The following is a 19,436-nucleotide window of genomic DNA, read 5'->3' on the forward strand; positions in this document are numbered from 1 at the left end:
GTACTAGTTTGCATTCCCACCAGTAGTGCAGGAGAGTTCCTTTTTCTCCACATCCTCGCCAACATTTGTTGTTGCTAGTTGTTTGAAGATGTGCCCTTCTCATTGGGGTGAGATGGTATCTCATGGTGGTTTTAATTTGCATCTCCCTTATTACAAGTGATGTTGAACATTTTTTCATATGCTTGTTATCCATTTGCATTTCCTCTTTGGAGAAGTGTCTTTTTAGCACTTCTGCCCATTTTTTGATGAGGCTGTTTACATTATTTTTGTTGAATTTTATCAGTTCTTTGTATATCTTTATGATCAATCCCTTATTGCTAGTTTTGTGTGAGAAAATTTTTTTCCCAATCAGTGGGATATATGTTTGTCTTTTGTAATATCTCTTCTGCTGTACAGAAGCTATTTAACTTGATGTAGTACCATCTATTTATTCTTGCCTTCACTATCGTTGCATTGGGTGCTCTGTCTTTAAAGATGTCATTGAAGTGTATGTCATATAATGTTTGGCCCATCTTTGCTTCCAGTATTTTATAGTTTCTGTTCTTATGTCTAGGTCTTTAATCCTCTTTGAGTTGATTTTTGTGTATGATGTGAGGTAGTAATCTAGTTTCATTTTTTTTTGCATGTAGCTTCCAAGTTTTCCCAGCACCATTTGCCGAACAAACTTTCTTTGTTCCATTGTATCTTCTTTGCACCTTTGTCAAAGATTAGCTGTCCATAAACCTGTGGGTTTACATCTGGGTTTTCTATCTAAATCCACTGATCTGTATGTCTGTTCTTGTTCCAGTGCATACAGTTTTGATTATTATGGCTTTGTAGTATAGCTTGAAGTGTGGGATTGTAATGCCTCCATTCTCTTTCTTCTTAGTCATGAGAGTTTTGACTATTCAAGGTCTTTTGTTGTTCCATATGAATCTCATCAATATTTTTTTCTATTTATTTGAAGAATTTCATTGAGACTTTTATTGGGACAGCATTAAAACTGTATATCACTTTTGGTAGGATGGCCATTTTGATGATGGCCCCAATCCATGAACTGGGTAAGTCTCCCAATCCATGAACTGGGGAAGTCTTTTTATTTCATGGAGGACACCTAATCTTTTATGTGCTTCTAAGTTATTCTTTCTGTGTGCTGTCAAATTCCACTCTATTTTTTCAAGAATAAGCTCAAAAGAAACTACCCAAAAAGGAAGTCATTTTTTCAGATTATTATTCTCTAGCACCTGTCTCCAGTCTCCTGTACTGTTTGTGTTTGTGTGTGTGCTTTTATGACACCTGTTTATCCTTTTACATAAATGTCTTCTCCAGCACCACATATCCAGTTCTCTGACAGTAAAGATTCCTTCTTATTCATCGTTGTGTCTTAATTAAGTCAATAATGTTTGCTATAAATAAGTAAATATGTGAGCTAGTGACTCAGAACTTTTGGGAGGACCTTTGGGAGAAGTTCTAGAATATTGACATATCTTAAGATGGAAGAAAATTAACAGATAAAAATATATAAGAATAGCTAGAAGGACTGGTAACAATGGCAATGCAAGAAAAGTAGGCCACTAAGAGCAAGACAGAGCCCATGCCAAAGTCACTGGCTATAAGGGATTCTGAATTGCAGCCACTTTTCTGTCTTATGGGTTATTCTGTTTTTTATTACTTTAACAAATATCACTTAGAGTTTTTCCTAACCCTGTCAGTCAAGCTGATGCCCTTATTATGAGTGGTTATCACTTTTTCCCTGAGGCATCATTTTTGACTTTTTTTTTACATTCAGTTTTGTTGTGCATGTTTGGAGTGGGGGAACCAAGAATTTTCACTCAGCTGCTGTCTTGCCAAATTCTTGGGCTCTCTTTCCTAAAAGCACTAATCCCATTCAGGAAGACTCCACCCTCACAATTAAATCCCTTTGGGTATGAGAATTCCAGCATATGAATTGGAATGAATAGGAGACATTAACATTCAGACCACTTAGTCACTTAGGGGGTGACTAAGAAGTTTAATATCATATGAAACACTAATCAACTTGAAATACTTGTCAACATTATTATTAATCCTTCCATTCTGTTTCTCCCTTTTTGAGCTCTCAGGTTAAATATGCATGTATAAAGCTTTATTTATATATCCATGACTACTCAATTTAAAATGTATTCTGAAAATTTTGAATATGAAAGTTTAGAAAATATAATAATATATGAACAACATTTCATATATAATATTGAAGAGACATGAACATCAATGCTAGACTAGACTAAAACTTCAAGTTACTGTGGAACACTGTTGCCTTGTTTTCATTACCTGGGAAATAGAGAATAAAAACATCCAAATTTAACTACAGTAAGTGCAAGTAGGAAAAATAATAATGAAACACTTAACGTTCTTTAAAGTGTTCCAAGGTAACATCACATTTTAATTTTGTACCTTTCACAAAAGTATAACAACAAAAAAATAACAATATTAGATTAAGGGCATAATCACTGAATTTAAAATCCACCTGAAAATGTGGTGTGAGGCAAATTGCACATAAAAGCTTTAGTATCACCCTTTTGTGTGTATTGTCCAGTGCCTTGAGTGAATAATTAATGCAGTGATTCCCATCAGTAGGTGGCAGCATAAACAGATACAACTGAAACATAAGTTCTGTTGTGTAACTCACTGACTCAGTCACATGCGATCATATCCCATGCCTTCTTTTATAAATCAGAGGTACTCAACCTTCTTTTAATAACCTCAGAGTTGATTTCAGCAATAAAATATAATAGTAAGATTGATAATAATAGAATTCTTTTACGCTTATCTTCTAAAAGCAGTGGTGGAAAACAGGATGAGACCAATAGACACCTACCCAAAAGTTACAGAAAGGCTGTGACAGAAGATGAGAAAAACAAGCACCAACCAGCAGTTACGTGGTGTAGGGTTCAATCTCTCAAGAACAGATGTTCATAAATGTTTATGAGGGGATCCTAGAAACCATAGGCAGGCTGTCACCCAATCAGGTCTCAGGGCTGGTGTGAGGGTCAAGGCAGCGCATTGCAGTGGCAAGATTGAAGGCTTGAAGGCAGGCAGACAGGGGAAGAGTCCAGCTGTCAGTCTTTGCTGAGTCTCAGCATCATTTTAATTAAGTTGAGGGTAATAATACTTCTGCGAGACAGTGAAGATCAAAAGAAATAATGAATGGATAGTGAATTAACAAAAGGTAAGCATTCACTAAGCATAGCTAATTTGTACATCTCTCAGAGCTGGGTATTCTTCATGCACCACACTCTCCTCACTGTGCTTCTTACTAGGAGATCACACAGATTACTGAGCAGATCGTTAGCAGAGCTCATCATGTTCTGTTGTCATCAGCCACATATTCCCTCCTGTTTTGCCCCAAGGAGATATGTTAAATGCTCAAGGGGTAGTATTTCAGGTTCAGTTCCTCAAATTGGTACAACAATATATTTTAGATCCATGTACATAGTCCAAAACAATGTAGATTAATCATTAATGATAATTATTAATTGTCTTGCATCTTTCACTGCTTTTCAATCACTATCAATTATTAATAAAGTGTAGCCTTTCTTTTCTAAATTACTTCATCAAAACAACATAGTTATCGTTTGCACCAAAGAAAATGAAATGTATAGCTGAAATTTAGAATGATGAGGGACAGCAGTCCATGCACTGCTAATTAAAAATGCAACTGTCTTGGGCTTCATAAGATTTGACTCAATTTGAGAGTTGGGTGAAAAACTCAAGCACATGTTGTTGACAGTGAACATTTTTTGGTATGTTCTTGTTCATTATAAAATCATCTAGTCAATGATATTCCTTGTAAAAATACAGAAGTAGAAACTCTGTACCTTTAGTGTACAATCTAATAGGAAATATATAAGATTATAAACAATTAAAATTAGAGGAAGCTATTTTATTTTTCAGTCTACCTTCTTCATTTTATAAATGAAAAGATTGAAGTATGGAGAATTCAAGTAATCTATACTGTTTTAATAGCACCTATTAGTGGCTTGTTCTATGTTGTCTTAAATCATGAACACACAATATCTTAATGGTCTCAAAAGTTCTATGAAATAACTTCTATCTACATGATGTTGAGAGCATGGAGAATGGAAACATATCCAGAGTATCCTCACTAGTTCATGTGAAACGGACAGAATTCAGCAAAAAGAGCCAGAACTGCGTAGAAACGAGTGCATTTGCTGTCATCCTACCACTCCATACTAGCACTGAGTGGTAGGATACCACCACTGAATTACATAAATGTCTGCAATGAGTTCAGCAGGAAGCCTCTATTTTTCCATGTTCAAAGCTAGGTCTACTTGTTAATTAATTTGTGTATGTAAAATTACTTAATTTATCTTCATGACTGAACTCATATGATTGGTAGGTTGCAATTATAACAGGAAATAAGCGTTCTGAAAATCTACTTCAGATTCCCTTTCAAAAAAGAAGAATTAGGATATATTGGGTAACATAATCAGAATGTATTAAATCAACATTAGTCAACATTAGTCTGCTCTTTCTAGAGGTTTTCAGTTTTCTGTATTGTTTTATGTAGTTTCCTAGCCATAAATGTTTTATTTTTGTTTAATAGTCTATCATTTACTGCCTTCTTTTCTCGAACCATAGTTCCTAGTATTTTAATAACTACAATGGAATAGTTAAGTTATGGTAATCATCATGAATTTTAAAAAATAATTTTATCTCTGAGCACTAGGTTTTATAATAATTAAGATGGCATTGAAGTTCATGGTCTTAAAAAAAATTCCCTATTTGTAACCTTGTCTTTCAAGTTGTCTTCGTATTCTAATTTTTTAAAAAAGATTTGTTTATTTTTGCATAAAGAACTGGGATACAGGCCAGAGGTGCAGGTGTGGTGAGAGGATTCACCAGAGTCAGAGTGGGGAGTAGAGCAGGCCAACTGATGAAGTACACTCCTTAGGGGAGCAGTGGGCGAGTCAGGAGAGGTCCGCTGCGCCATGTGGATCACCTCTGGGGCAGGATCAAACTCATGCTGAAGTGGCTTTCAGCTTCGTAGTGTTGTGCTTTAACACAACACTGCTGCACCACCAGGGAGGGCCCTTCTTTATTCCAATTTAAGTGTCAAAGACTGGCCTCTCTGGTAGCTAGGGGTTAAATCTTATCACTATGACCACTAACACATGAGTTTGATTCCCAGGCAGAGAACTAACCCTCAGATAGCACAGCAGAACTCTCCTGTCTCCTCTGCTTCCCTCCTTAGCAGTGTATTTCAGTACACCTATCTGCTCCACTCCCCACTCTGCCTCAGGTTAATCCTCTCATCTCCTCCTGCCCACCCTCCCCCTGCAACTCTGTCCTGCACCCATTTCTTCTACAAAATAAATAAATATTAAAAAGTATCAAGGGTATTAAGTCATTTCTATTTCTTCCTGACCTTGATATAATTCAAAGTGTGACATGATGTTTGATGACAATTACAGAAAACAACTATATCTGTGTGTGTGTAATATAAATATATCCTTACATATAGGATATAGATAGAATGAACTATGCCTTTATAAATCTATCTATAAATGATAGTTGGCATGATGCTTGGCTTATAGTCATTTCCCATATTAAATTGCCAGCAATAAGAGAGTATGTAACTACTATATTTTCTGTAAAATAGCACTTATATATATTGTGATGTATAATAAATATCATAGTAGGTACAGATGCATATCCATATATGTACACAAACATATTCATATTCATAATAATCTTTTAATTATTAATGACAAGTAAATCGATTTAAAAATATCACAATTTAGAAGTATGTACCAATACAGGTACATACTCTGTTTTCATTGTAAACTAGAAGATCGATGAACTGAAACTTTGTAATATTTATTTTCTGTTCAATTAATAAAGAATTGAAGAAATCCTTCAAAATTATGCTCAGAATGTTTTTCTCAAGCACCTCTAGAGTCCTCAAAGCGCTGTTTCCAAACACACTGTTGGAAAAGTCTTGTCTGCCACTCCTGGATTCATTTCCTACCTTAGATTCATTTTTCAATGGAGAATCCTGTGCTAGAAGTGGTGTTCCTATTAAAAACAGCTATTCTAATTTATAAAATATCCTAGATATCTAGTCCAGGCAAAGTAACATGCCTGTCAAGATACTGTGACATGTGAACTTGAATTTGAGCTTGTTTAACTCCCCTCTACACTGGACTCAGGTTTTGTCTGAATTCCTTGCATTTCTGTTCTGCCCATGTTCTCAGTCAGCTTGGGCTTATTATCTACAAAGGCTTGGTATTAATGTTGGTGACTCTTTTGGCACTCACTTTTTGAATCAGTTGTGTGATTAACATGATAAATAGCTAATGTCTTTCCTTGGCATGGTCAATCAAATTCTCTGTATTTGTTGCTTGGTTACTGTTATTTAGTCTTTAGAATGAAGCCAGCAATCAGTATGTTTTTAAATAAATATGTACTGATTACAACTATAACAACTATCACTGCTAAGGGACTTGGGATGTTCATTAAGATTTTGGATTCAATTGAAGGAGCATAACATTTAACCAGGGACATTTTCAGAATAATACATAGAATAGCATCAGAATAACACATAAGACGTACATATTATATGCCCTAATGTTGGATCTTTGAATTTTTACAAAGAAAAATAGTAAGTTATAATCATTTTTCTTGACTATTGAAGTATTCTTTTAAAAATATTTTATTTCTGCAGTCTCTATTTCTAACATCAGTTTACTCAACTCCACTATAAGCACAACGTTCTATCATTGCATTCCTCTCATCCACAAATTTCTGCACTGAAATATAAACTTTTGAAATCTATTCTTATCCCATTAAATTCACCAACACACACATACATACACACACACACACACACAGTGTCAAAGCTCTTTGATTTCATTTTATTCCTTCTTTGAAATGTCTCATCAGTTTTTATAATTGCTCTTTATCTTTACATGTATGGACTCTGGCAGATACTGTTAATAACAACCTCATAGGTTGAATAATATGAAAGGATAAGCATTGATTTTTTTTACCATGACATTTCTTTTATTTCAGTTAGATTATAATTATGAAATTGTGGGGGAAAAATCACTTCTGCTTTCCATTTTATTTCCCCTATATCACCTAGAATTATAAATAGTATTAATACACAGTTCAATAGTTAGCCTTTTATTTATTTATTTATTTTTAAAAGGTTTATTTATTTATTCATACAAGAGCTGAGGTACAGGCCGGAGGTGGGGGTTGGTGAAAGGATTCACCCAAGACAGAGCAGTGAGCAGAACAGGCAGAACTAGTGAGACACACTGCTAAGAGGAGCAGCAGGCAAGCCAGGAGAGGTCTGCCAAACCATGTGGGCTCCTCCCTGGCTGGGGATCAAACTCATGCAGTGCGTGGCTTCACAGTACTGTGCTTTAACCCACTATGCCACTAGGGAGGGCCCAGGCTAGCCTTTTAAAACTACCAATTATGTGCAATCTGGCAATTTCATTATGAATGGAATGCTTCTATATTGCTAGTGGTTCAGCCACTATGGAAAAGTTTGCAATTTCTTATAAAGTAAAACACATGGGTGGTTGTGGTGGAGGAGGAACAGCAAACCCAGTCAGAGGAATAACTTGCTATATTTTATATAGGATGCTAAGATGCAGCAGTGATTTTGTTCCTTTGGAGCTTCTCTTTGGGGATGCCATATTTGTTTTCTATCTTATATTTGCTCTTCATTTTCCTCCAAATTACTAGGCTTTTTATATATTCATGTCTCATTCTCTTCTCATTTCATATGCTTTCAATGTTACTGATTGCAAAACTGTCATGATAGCTATTCTTTCAGAGTCAAACTAGTCTATACTCTGTTATATGTGCTCATTGTGCAGATGTGCTGATTGCTGTTGTGTGTATCGTTTGCCATCAGCTAGACCTTTTTTCTTTGTAAGACTAGCTAAAGGTTTTGCTTTTGTCTGCTCTGTATTTTCTTTGAACCAGTTTTCATTTCATTGATCTTTTATACTGTCTTTTAAAATTCTATTTTCTTTATTTCCATTCTAACATATTATTTACTTCCTTCTACTAGCTTTAGATTTGTTAATTCTTGTATGTCTAGTTTCTTATGATTAAAAAAAGTTATTTGTGCTTTTTCTTGTTTCTTAATGTGTCCTGTATTGCTATATACTTCACTCAGTACTGCTTTTGCTGCATCCCAGAGGTTCTGGTATCTTATGTCTTCCTTTTTATTTATCTCCAGATATTTTATATTTTTTATTTGACCCATTAATCTAAAAATCATTCAGTTGTTTTTGTATGTGGTGTCTACAACACTGATGTTTTTCCTGTTTAGTTTTGATGGTTGATTTCTAGCTTGATAACAGTGTGATCAGAGAAAATGCTTGTTATAATTTCAGTCTTCATGCATTTATTAGTACTTGTTTTATAACTTCAAATAAGTGCTAGCATGCTCATTGTTCATATGCACTTGAGAAAAGTGTGAACTCAGTTTTTTGGGGTGGAGCAGTGGCCTATACATTTCTATTAATCCCACATGACCTACTCTCTCATTTAAAACTGTAGCTACTACTTCTCACAGAGTATATTTATATCAATGAATGTGATATCTTCCTATTCTAATGACCCCTTAATCTTTATATAATATACAATCTTGTCTCTTGGTACCTTTTTAAACTGGAAGTCTATTTTATAAATATGGCTCTTGCTACATTCCTTTGCTTATAGGAATGTTTTACCATTTATCATTAGAGTTCAGATGAGTCTCCTGGAAGCAGCAGAAAGTTGGCTTTTGTTTTTAGAGATTTATTTATTTATGCATACAAGGCTATAGATGTGGGGGTTGGGTGGGTGTGGTGGGGAATGAGAGGATTCACAAAAGTTAGAATGGAGAGCAGAACAGGCAACTCTAATGAAATACACTGCTGATGGAGCAGTGGGTGGGTCACGGGAGGTCTGCTGTGCCATGTGGGTTAGCTCCCTGGCCAGAGATCAAACTCATGCTGCAGTGGCTGCAAATAGATTCATAATGCTGTCTCTTAAACTCTTGTACCATCAGAGAGGCTCTGGCATTGGTTTTTAATCTAACAAGCCACTCTGTGCCATTTGATTGATGAGCCCAGACAACTTATATAGAGTGATTATTGGTACATGATAGTTTGCTTCTGCAATTTGTCATTAGTTTTCTGGTTCTATTTATTTCCTTGTTCAGCTTCAGGGGTTTTGTTATTATTTTGGGGGGGTTTGTATATTTGTGTGCATTATCCTCTTTTACATTTAGTTATGAACATTCTTTAAAATACTTCTTGTCAGATTTCCACAGGGAACTCCCTACCAGAACCCAGCCAGTCTTCACTGAGAACTCAATTGCATCTGAATTTATTCAGCTCTATTCTAGTTATTACTGCTCATGTAGAACTTTATTGTGAGCTCAAGTACTGTCACCTCTGTTAGTGTTATTACTTACTCATGGTGACATGTACAACTCCATGATCTCAATTAATGTCAGTTCTATTCTAGTTATTACTTGTTGTTCTCAGGTCGAACTCAATTGTGAGCTCAATTCACCTCTGTTCTGGTTATTACACTGTGTGCTCATGTAGAACTTTATTGTTGCTCAATTATCATCAGCTTTGTTAGAGCAATTACTCACAAGGCTTCTGTAGAAGTCAACTCTGAGCTCCAGTACTGCCAGCCTTCTTATCACTAATATTTAAGGTGCTCATGTAGAATTGTGTTGTAGCTCAATTATCACCAGATAGCCGCTCATGTAGAAATCTATTGTAGCCCAACTACCATCAGTTCTATTCTAGTTATTAAATATGGTGGTCATGTAGAACACATTTGTGAGTTCAAGTAACATCAGCTCTGTTTATAGTTGTTACATATTGTTTCTCATGTAGATCTCAATTGTGAGCTGAATTAGGCTTAGCTCTGTCCCACTGATTTTGCCAGGTTAGTTTCAGATAGTTCTTTATTACTAAACATTTTTGGTTATTAGCACTTATTTTATTATGCTAAAAATTCTGATATGAACATTTTTCCTTTTTGGCAAACTCTCTGGAATACCTGCTGATGCTGGAGGAGACTAATGACTCTTCCCATTTCCGTTTCTAGAAGAGCTTTACTTTTAAATTTTTCACATATATGACCTCCTAATACATTAGAAGCATTAACCTCTTTATAATATTGACTAGCCTATTACTGAATTTTGTAAATTTATTTTTAATAGTTTGGAATCTGGACAGTACTTTTAACTTTTATCTGGATTTTTAAAGCTCTATCTTTTTAAAGTAATTAAGTAAAAGAATCTACTCAGAAGAAATTTTTTTTTAGATTTTTTTTATTTATTCATGCAGAACTGGGGTGCAGGCCAGAGGCTCAGGGGCGGTGAGAGGCTTCACCAGAGACAGAGTGGGGAGCAGAACAGGCAGATCGACGAAGTACACTGCTGAGGGAGCAGCAGGCAGGTCAGGAGAGGTCTGCCATACCATGTGGTCACCTCCGGGGCCCACTGGGTTCAAACTCATGCTGAAGTGGCTTTAGCTTCCTAGTGCTGCACTTTAACCCAGTGTGCCACTAAGGAGGGCTAAAGCCAGTCCTTTTGGAGGCTCTTCCCATACAAAGGGAATTATGCTGGAAGAAGTGGGAGCTGAATGAAGCCAAACAGTCACATTCTGCCATCCAGAAGTGTGTCAGAGTCAAGAAAAATCACATCCTTTGTACCCAGTGATGGTTGGTTGTTTTTTTTATTGAGAAAATGATGAAGTTCTGGTTGCTGGATTTGGCTGCAAAGTTCATGCTTTGGTGTCATTCCTGAAGTCCCACATAAGGTTGTCAAAGTAGTCGCTATTTTTCCTTTGACTCTATGCAAAAGCAAGAAGGAGGGAGAGAGATCATAAATTTAGATGGTGAAAACACAGTAACATTAATTTTTATATGCCAGAAAAAGTAAAATAAAATAAAAAGAAAAGAGATTTGCCAGGGATTACATACTGCTTAGTTGTAGAATCCAAACTCAGTTTAAGTCCGTCAATACTAATATTGCTTAGTAAGCCTCAGGCACAACACAGTGTTATGTGTTTGTGTTGAAGCCAGACATGGCTGCTGTACGGTAAGAGCTTATTTTCACCAATTATTTAGCTGTGTTTAGATTTTTGTAAACTGAAGATAAAAGGATGTCTGTCAGGAATAAAGGAGAACATGCAGATGTGGTAGGTATCCCATGCTTAAAATATGGTAGCCTTCAATAAATGTTAACTATATTAGGAATAATATGAAAATAATGGGAATCAATTGAGTTGCTTTTTCATTGTTATCCTTGGTACAACTTCTAAAATTAACCAAATTTCTTCCAGGTCTATGATTTTTTAAAATAGAGTAATGGTTTTATATGACATTCTTACATAATCATGTTATTCAGAATTCTTCCTTGTGAATAAAAGCAGAACTTCTGACCTGAGAAAACGGAATTGATTATTTAGGGAAAAAAAAAAAATCATGGGCATGATAAACAAATGATCCCATCTGAATGATTCTGAGTAATTGAATCAGTTTCTTTGCTAACACTTTTGAAGATTTAAAATGTATATATGAAAATAGAGATGTAATGGTATGGAATTTTATTTCACAGTGTCTTTAGCAAAGCTGCTATTGCTGTGAACTGTTGACTCCTGAATAAATGTTGCCAAGAGTGAAATGTACAATTACATTCTATAATTTGATCTCCTCCAAAGTTTAGAAGAATTTGGTAGAAAATTTTAGTGTCACCGGTACTATTCAAATTCTTTAATTACTAACACTTCCATAAATACCTAAAAGTAGACTAACATAAAATACAGATTTACATAAAACTATGTACTAGGAGATAACTCTTATGTGGGAGAGCTTCTTGGGTAGCTAGGAAAAAACATCTGATTAAAAATTACTCCTTCATGGTTCTCCCTGGTGATGCAATTGGTTAAAGTGCAGCACTGCAAGCTGGCTGTAGCCACCTCTGTGTGGGTTTAATCCAGGGCCCCAGAGGTGATCCACATGGTGCAACAGACCTCTTCTATTTCACCTGCCTTTCCCCTCAGTAGTATATTTTGTCAATCTGCGTGTTCTGCTTCCCTCTCTGCCTCTGGTGAACTTTCTCATCACCCCTGCACCTCTGGTCTGTATCTCAGCTCTGTATGCATAAATAAATAAATATTTTTCAAAAATTACTCCTTCATATTTTGGGGAGAAATCTGGATAGACCATAGATTTAAATTTGTTGTTGAAGACTTCTAAAATTTTTAAACACATATATACACTTAAAATCCACATGTAAATAAATACCTATAACATATACAACACATTCAGATGTTTATTTTAAAATGATGTTTACTATTTTACGACCATAAATTCAATAAAGTGGGTATTGGTATGCTTTCATTTAACATCCTTGATATGTATGGTCTGTGAAATAGACCACACACTCAAGAACTATTGCTACGTGTAATGTATCTAAACCTCAAATTTAAATCATGAGCCATAGAATTAATATTTGCAAATAGGTCATTTAATATAATTGTGCCTCATAAACATCTCTCATGAATTTCTCTCAATTTCTATTTCTGTGTGCAATCACATTGCTAGAATTAAAAAAAAATTGTGTGTGGGGAAAAAAATGATGACATTAAGTAGTAGAGAAAAATACTAAAAAGGAAACCGACTATGATGTTGTGATGTATGATAACATACAGAAACTATTCTATATATCTACTCAAGAAAAACACTAAAAGCTTGTTTAAATCTAATTAAACTGTCCGGAACTTCCAGAACTCACTGACAGAGAGGTCTCATTGTCCTCTCCCTGAAGCCAGTGTGCAGTGACTGTGATTCAGCCACTGCTGCTGCAGCTTTTCACCCCGGTGACCCTTAAACCACCAGGAGTTCTTGTCCCCTGAAGCTATAAAAAGGAATTTGCAGACTTTTCAGATAAACACAGAGGAGCAAACTTCATTCAAGAAAGTAAAGTTTACTTAGAGGAAGAGCACAAAAGCAAAGACTCCCAGGCAGCAAGTCAAGGAGGGGCAAAGATGCCCAAAGGGCCAATGCTCCCAATGTCTAGGGGAGATTTAAATCATTTTTCTCCATTCTAACGTGTCACCATCCTATTTTGTGACTGGCTCTTTCCCCTGTGGCTGGACTCCAACTGGCAGATGTGCCCATTTTCCCAGCTCTTGTCTTGAGTTTACTTTACCTCCCCTGCCCAAGGTCTCTTACATTTTACTGCCCTGATTTTAGTCTTAAAATTTACCACTCCCATTAGCCCTCCTGGATTTCTGACTTCATCTCTTGTTTGGTTCGGTATGTTTGGTTTGAATCTTTTAGAATTTACTGTCCTTATCTCTGGAGTATGTCTTGGTTTGCACCTCTGTAGCTCTCCCGAAGTCCCTGAAGCTGCCTAACTAATTCTGACTGCCCTACGACTTTTTACTACCCCCCACACTCCCTTTAAGCTGAATGCCTCTAGGGTTTAATGTTGAACTCTGGCTTAGTTCTTGAATCAAGATATATTTGCCTTTACCAAAGAATTACCTTTAAAGTTAAAGGTAATTAAGATTGAGAGCATATACAGAATATAGTATACTTGATTAAGAAAGGCAACCAGGGGCCCTCCTTGGTGGCGCAGTGGGTTAAAGCACAGCACTAAGAAGGTTGAACCCATTTCAACATGAGTTCGAACCCTGACCCCGGAGGTGATCCACATGGCGAGGCACACCTCTCCTGACCTGCGCACTGCTCACCTTCGCAGTCGGCCTGTTCTGCTCCCCACTCTGTCTCTGGTGAATCCTCTCACCACCTCTGCACCTTTGGCCTGTAAACATAAATAAAATAAATCTTAAAAAATAAAAAAGAGGGCAAACGTACTATATACTTAATTTGTAACTATCCCCAGTGTCATCACCAAGGTTTTCCATTATGAAGATTAATGCTGTCACCTGATATAATTATGTAGAAATAACTGGACTCATTTAGAGATGAATTTGGCAAAATGAACATTCACCGAGAGATTGTCAGTGACTATTAATAATTTTGTATTGATGATCAGAAAACAGGAAGAATAGAAAAGTATTATTCACTTTATCCTATGGATAGTAATATATTTTAAAATATTATTTATTTATTTATTTATTTATGCATAAAACAATTGAGGTATAGGCCAGAAGTATGGAGGGTGAGAGTATTTGCCAGAGACAGAATGGGGAACAGATCAGGAAGATCTACTGAAATACACTGCTGCGAGGAGCAATGGGTGAGACAGGAAAGGCCTGCTGAGCCATATGTGGGTAAGCTGCTTGGCAGGGGATCAGCTCAGGCTGCAGTGGCAATAGCATGATAGTGCTGAGCCTTAATCCCTTATACTACCAGAGAGGCCCTAGATGTTAATAATTTTTTGATTATTAACACTTCAATTGATAGCACTTCACACTTAATGTAGTTCTCCAGGTCATTCAAGTTTGTTTTCCTTTTTTGCAAAAATTTTAATCAGGACAACTGTGATATTTAAACTTATTATCTTTAAATTCTAGATTTTTCCCCAAAGGCTTATTTATTTATGCATATGGTATTGGGGTATAGGCCAGAGATGCAGGAGGTGAGAGGACTCGCCAAAGACAGAGTAGAGAGCTGAACAGACAGATGTACTGAAAAACACTGCTGAGGGAAGCAATGGGCAAATCAGGAGAGGTCTGCCATGCCATGTGGGTCACATCCCTGGCTGGGGATCGAGCTCATGCTGCTGTGGCTGCAAAAGCTTCACAGTGCTGTGCTTTAACCCATTGCATCATCAGGGAGGACCCTCTTAAATTCTTCATTCTTAAGAGTGTTGTATCCAATTCATTTGAAGTTTAGTTCTATGCTCACAACTGAGCACCTTTTGATATTTTGAGAATGGATACAGGCCTTAAAAGAAGGTGCAATTTACTCAGGTTGAACAGCTGCTCTCATTGAATAGCAAGTATGGTCATATTAAAGATGTGTTAATTGCACTTCAAAATTAATTGAAACTAAAGAGTCAATGAAAAAAGAAACCATACATAAGTATTTAATGCTCTTTCCTTTTGCAAAGTTTCCTTTTGGGAAATGAGAGAGGATCAACCAATAAAGAGTAAATAAACTCATATACATTTTTTTAAAAATCAGAAACAACTTTTGTAGCCCTGCAGTGAAACATCAACTCTTCTCAGATTAGCTGTAATGGGGTACTGTACCCAAAGTCTTGCCATTCAATCTCCTAATGAGAGATGATTACATTTTTTTCAAATGTTTATGTAGGGAAGCATACTTCATGGTGAATTGCTACCTTTTGAAAATTGAAGTTAGAAAACAATTGAGCAGTAGGAGGAGATAGAGTAGGATACAACAGAAGAGGTCATCCTCTGGTAACTGTGAGAGCATTCCATGGAGATTGTAGTCTTTTTTTCTTCTGCTTTGTACCCCTGCTTCTAGCGCTCTTGAAAATGTAATAGGTCCTGGAGCTATACTGAGTTTATTACATCAGATGTTTTAAAATTTTGATAGTAGGCCCTCCCTGGTGGCGCAGCGGGTTAAAGCACCGCACTGAGAAGCTAAAGCCACTTCTGCATGAGTTCGATTCCCGCCTGCCCCGGAGGTGACCACATGGCGCGGCAGACCTCTCCTGACCCGCCCGCTGCTCCCCTCAGCAGTGTACTTCATCGATCTGCCTGTTCTGCTCCCCACTGTCTCTGGTGAATCCTCTCACCGCCCCTGAGCCTCTGGCCTGTACCCCATTTCTGTATGTACAAATAAATAAATCTTTAAAAAAAATTTTTTTTTGATAGTATTTTTTTTCCTTTCTTTTTTTTGTTTTTTTAAAGATTTATTTATTTGTACAGAACTGGGGTACAGGCCAGAGATGCTGAGGGTGAGAGGATTCACCAGAGACAGAGTGGGGAGCAGAACAGACAGAGTGACAAAGTACACTGATGAGGGGAGCAGAGTATGAGACAGGAGAGATCTGCCATGCCATGTGGGTTGCTGGGATGAAGTCCATGCTGAAGCAGCTGTGGCTAGCTTCATAGTACTGTGCTTTAACCCTTTGAACCACCAGAGAGGACCCTAAAATTTTGACAGTATTTGTATAACCATTATCTTAAATCATTGCAGATGCTTTATGCTTCCTTTGTTTGTTCACCCTATCTTTTCTCCATTAGTGATTTTAATCTTTTTAATCAGTCAATTTAACCTCAATGAGCAACTAGTTTCAAAATCCTTTACATAAATCAATCTTTTGTAAGTTAGATTTGATCTCAGCATTTTCTCCACAGCATGATCCATCAAATATGATTTCACATGCAATATCTACAACGTTGGGGTGCTCATGTCCTAATTAGTTCCTGGTATGCCAACTGGAACTCCATTCTATGTCCTTTGTAACTCAAATGATAAACCATGCATTTGCTCAACTGAAGTTTTGAGCTTTCACAACTTAAAGATTTAAATAATATTAGAAATAAGGTACATTTTATGGCTGATAAGTATGTCACACTAGTGGTCAGAACATGAGATTAAAAATTCTGGAGACAAACACGAATTACATAGGAGTGGAAGGACTTTATTTCAAAGAGTGTGTGTTGGAATACTCCCTACAGATTGGCAATTGGTTAAAGGAAATCATGACCATTTTAAGAGTCAAATTATAATGACCAGTCACTTACATCCCCTTTACAAATAGAAATCTGAACTGTTGTCATGAAAGAATAAGATTCCTTATAAGCTACTTAAAATGGCTTACCTGATCATAGTGGAGCTTTTTCTACTTAAGGGCTGAAGGTACAGTTTTGCCAGTCACACTGTTGTACAGTCACACTGGGGAATCAGACACATATTACTTCAGTTCCATGACTTTGACACTTTTGAAGATAAAGAACTTTTCTTTTTGAGAAATCTCCTGCAAAGAAGTTTTGCTGATGTTTGCTGGTAGCAGTGATATTGCAGAAATTATATGAAATTTTTTTTCTCATTGTCATCCAGCAATGACACATATTATTTTTATGTGTACCATTACTAGTGATGTTCACCTTGACTATTTCATTGAGTTGATAGATGCCAAGGCCTCACTTACAAATTATCCCACTTGTTTGTAAGACTTTTATAATGAGATATTTTTACGTGTCAACCTTTCTAGGCTATAGCATTCAGTTAATTTAATTGAACTTAGTTAATTTAAGTGTGATTGTGAAAGTATTTTATTTTATAGGTATGGTTAATATCTAAAAGCAGTGACTTTAATTAAAAGATATTAACCTAGATAATGAATAAATGAGCCTTACATAATCAGTAGAAAGACCTTAAGACAAAAAAGGAGGAAGAAGAAAATTAGCAACTCTCGCCTGAGATTCTAGTCTATGGGTCTGCCTTATATATTTTAGACTTGCCAATTTCCATAATCTCATAAGTCATGAATCTTATTGTATTTATACAAAGAAATAGTTCTGTATTTTTAAATTAACTATAAATAAATCTACTATATTTATATAATGTTTTAATCCTTATTAAATAAAATATATTGTATATATTTAGGAATTGATCTTGTTGATTTGAGATTATGAAATAATTTGTTCCTCATCAACTGTTAATTTATCCATTCTTTCATTTACATCAGAATGGACTTTCTAATTCAATCAAAAGCTTATATTTTATAGCAACTTATTTTGAAATATTCACATAGTATATAATTCACCCATTTACAGTACAGAATTTAATTTAGTGTCTTTACAACATGTACAAATATCACCATAATGGCTTCCCAAATTCCCATTCTGATATGGAATCTTTAATCTACTTTCTGTCTCTATCAATTTGGCTATTCTAGACATGTCATATAAACAGAATCTCTTTATGAGTAGTCCTTGGTGGCCAGCTTCTTTCACTTGGCATAATGTTCCCAGGTTGACCCACAATGCACTTTCTATCAGTGCATCTTTCCTGTTTCTGATCACATAATAGTCCATTTTGTAAAATAATGGACTGTTTATCCATTCATCAGAAATTTAGATTGTTTTCACCTTTTAGCTACCATGATTAATGCTGCTAAAAGCACTTATGAGTTTTTGTGTGAATATATGCTTTCACTTCTCTTGGGTAGAAATTGGTAAGTCAAATGTGATTCTCTCGAACTTTTTTTTAAAAAAAGATTTTTTTTTTTATGCATACAGAACTGGGGTACAGGTCAGAAGTGCAGGGGAGGTGAGAGGATTCTCCAGAGAGAGAGCGGGGAGCAAAACAGGCAGACTGACAAAGTACACTGCTGAGGGGAGCAGCGGACGGGTCAGGAGAGGTCTGCCGTGCCATGTGGATCACCTCTGGGGCAGGCAGGGATCGAACTCATGCTGCAGTGGCTTCAGCTTCTTAGTGCTGTGCTTTAGCCTGCTGTGCCACCAGGGAGGGGCCCCTTCTTTTTAACTTTTTTAAGTTAAAGTGGCTTGACCAATTTGTAGACTACCAACAATATACAGGGGCTCCAATATCTCTCCATTCTTGCCAGTATATGTTATTTTGGGTTTGATTTTAGTCATCTTATTGGATATGATGTTCTATCTCACTGAGGCTTTGCTTTGTACTTCCCTAATGCCCAATATAATGAGCATCTTGTATGTACTGTTGGCTATTTGCACATACTTCCTTGGAAAACTTTCTATTCCAATCCTTTGCCCACTTTTATTCGTCCTTTTTATTTTTAGTTGTAAAAGTTCTTTCTCTATTCTCCACACAAGTCCTTTATCAGATAAATGTTTTACAAATGACTTTTTCCATTCAGTACATTATCTTTTTTGATAGTATCCTTTAAAAATAGAAATGTTCGGTATTGATGAAGCACATTTGTCCTGTTTTGCTTTTACCTTTTGTGCCATATCTAAGAATCCAAGGTCACAGAGATGTACTGCTATATTTTCTTCTATGAATTTTACAGTTTTCTTTTTAAAGATTTATTTATTTATTCTAATAGAACTGGGGTACAGGCCATAGGGGCAGAAGGTGAGAGGATTCACCAGAGACAGAGTGGGGATCAGAACAGGCAATCTATTGAAATATACTGCTGAGGGGAGCAGCCGGAATTAGGGCTGCAGTGGCATCTTAGAGCTTCATAATGCGGCACTTTAACCCATTGCACCACCAGGAAAAGCCGATTTTTAGTTTTAGTGACTAGGTCTTTTTTAAATATTGAGCAGATTTTTTTGTATGGTGTAAAATAGGGTCCAATTTTATTCTCTTGCATGTGATTAACCAGTTGTCATATTACCATTTACTGACAAGTTTATTTCCCCACTGGATTGAACTGTGATGTCATGAAAAATGAATGAGTTGGGAACTTAAAGAATCAGTGCCTCAGCTAAGCCAATGATGAAGCTGGAAAAAAAAAATTGAAAGAATCAACTTTTTGG

At 36.2% G+C, this 19,436-nt stretch overlaps 1 pseudogene; it reads left to right on the forward strand.

Annotated features, from left to right (window-relative positions):
* Positions 1–4,090: 4,090 nt before the first annotated feature.
* LOC105853436 overlaps positions 4,091–19,436 on the forward strand; it is a 30,719-nt pseudogene continuing 15,373 nt past the window's right edge.

Source organism: Condylura cristata, unplaced genomic scaffold (assembly GCF_000260355.1).
Source record: "Condylura cristata isolate star-nosed mole 26May11 unplaced genomic scaffold, ConCri1.0 scaffold00009, whole genome shotgun sequence".
Taxonomy (NCBI): Eukaryota; Metazoa; Chordata; class Mammalia; order Eulipotyphla; family Talpidae; genus Condylura; species Condylura cristata.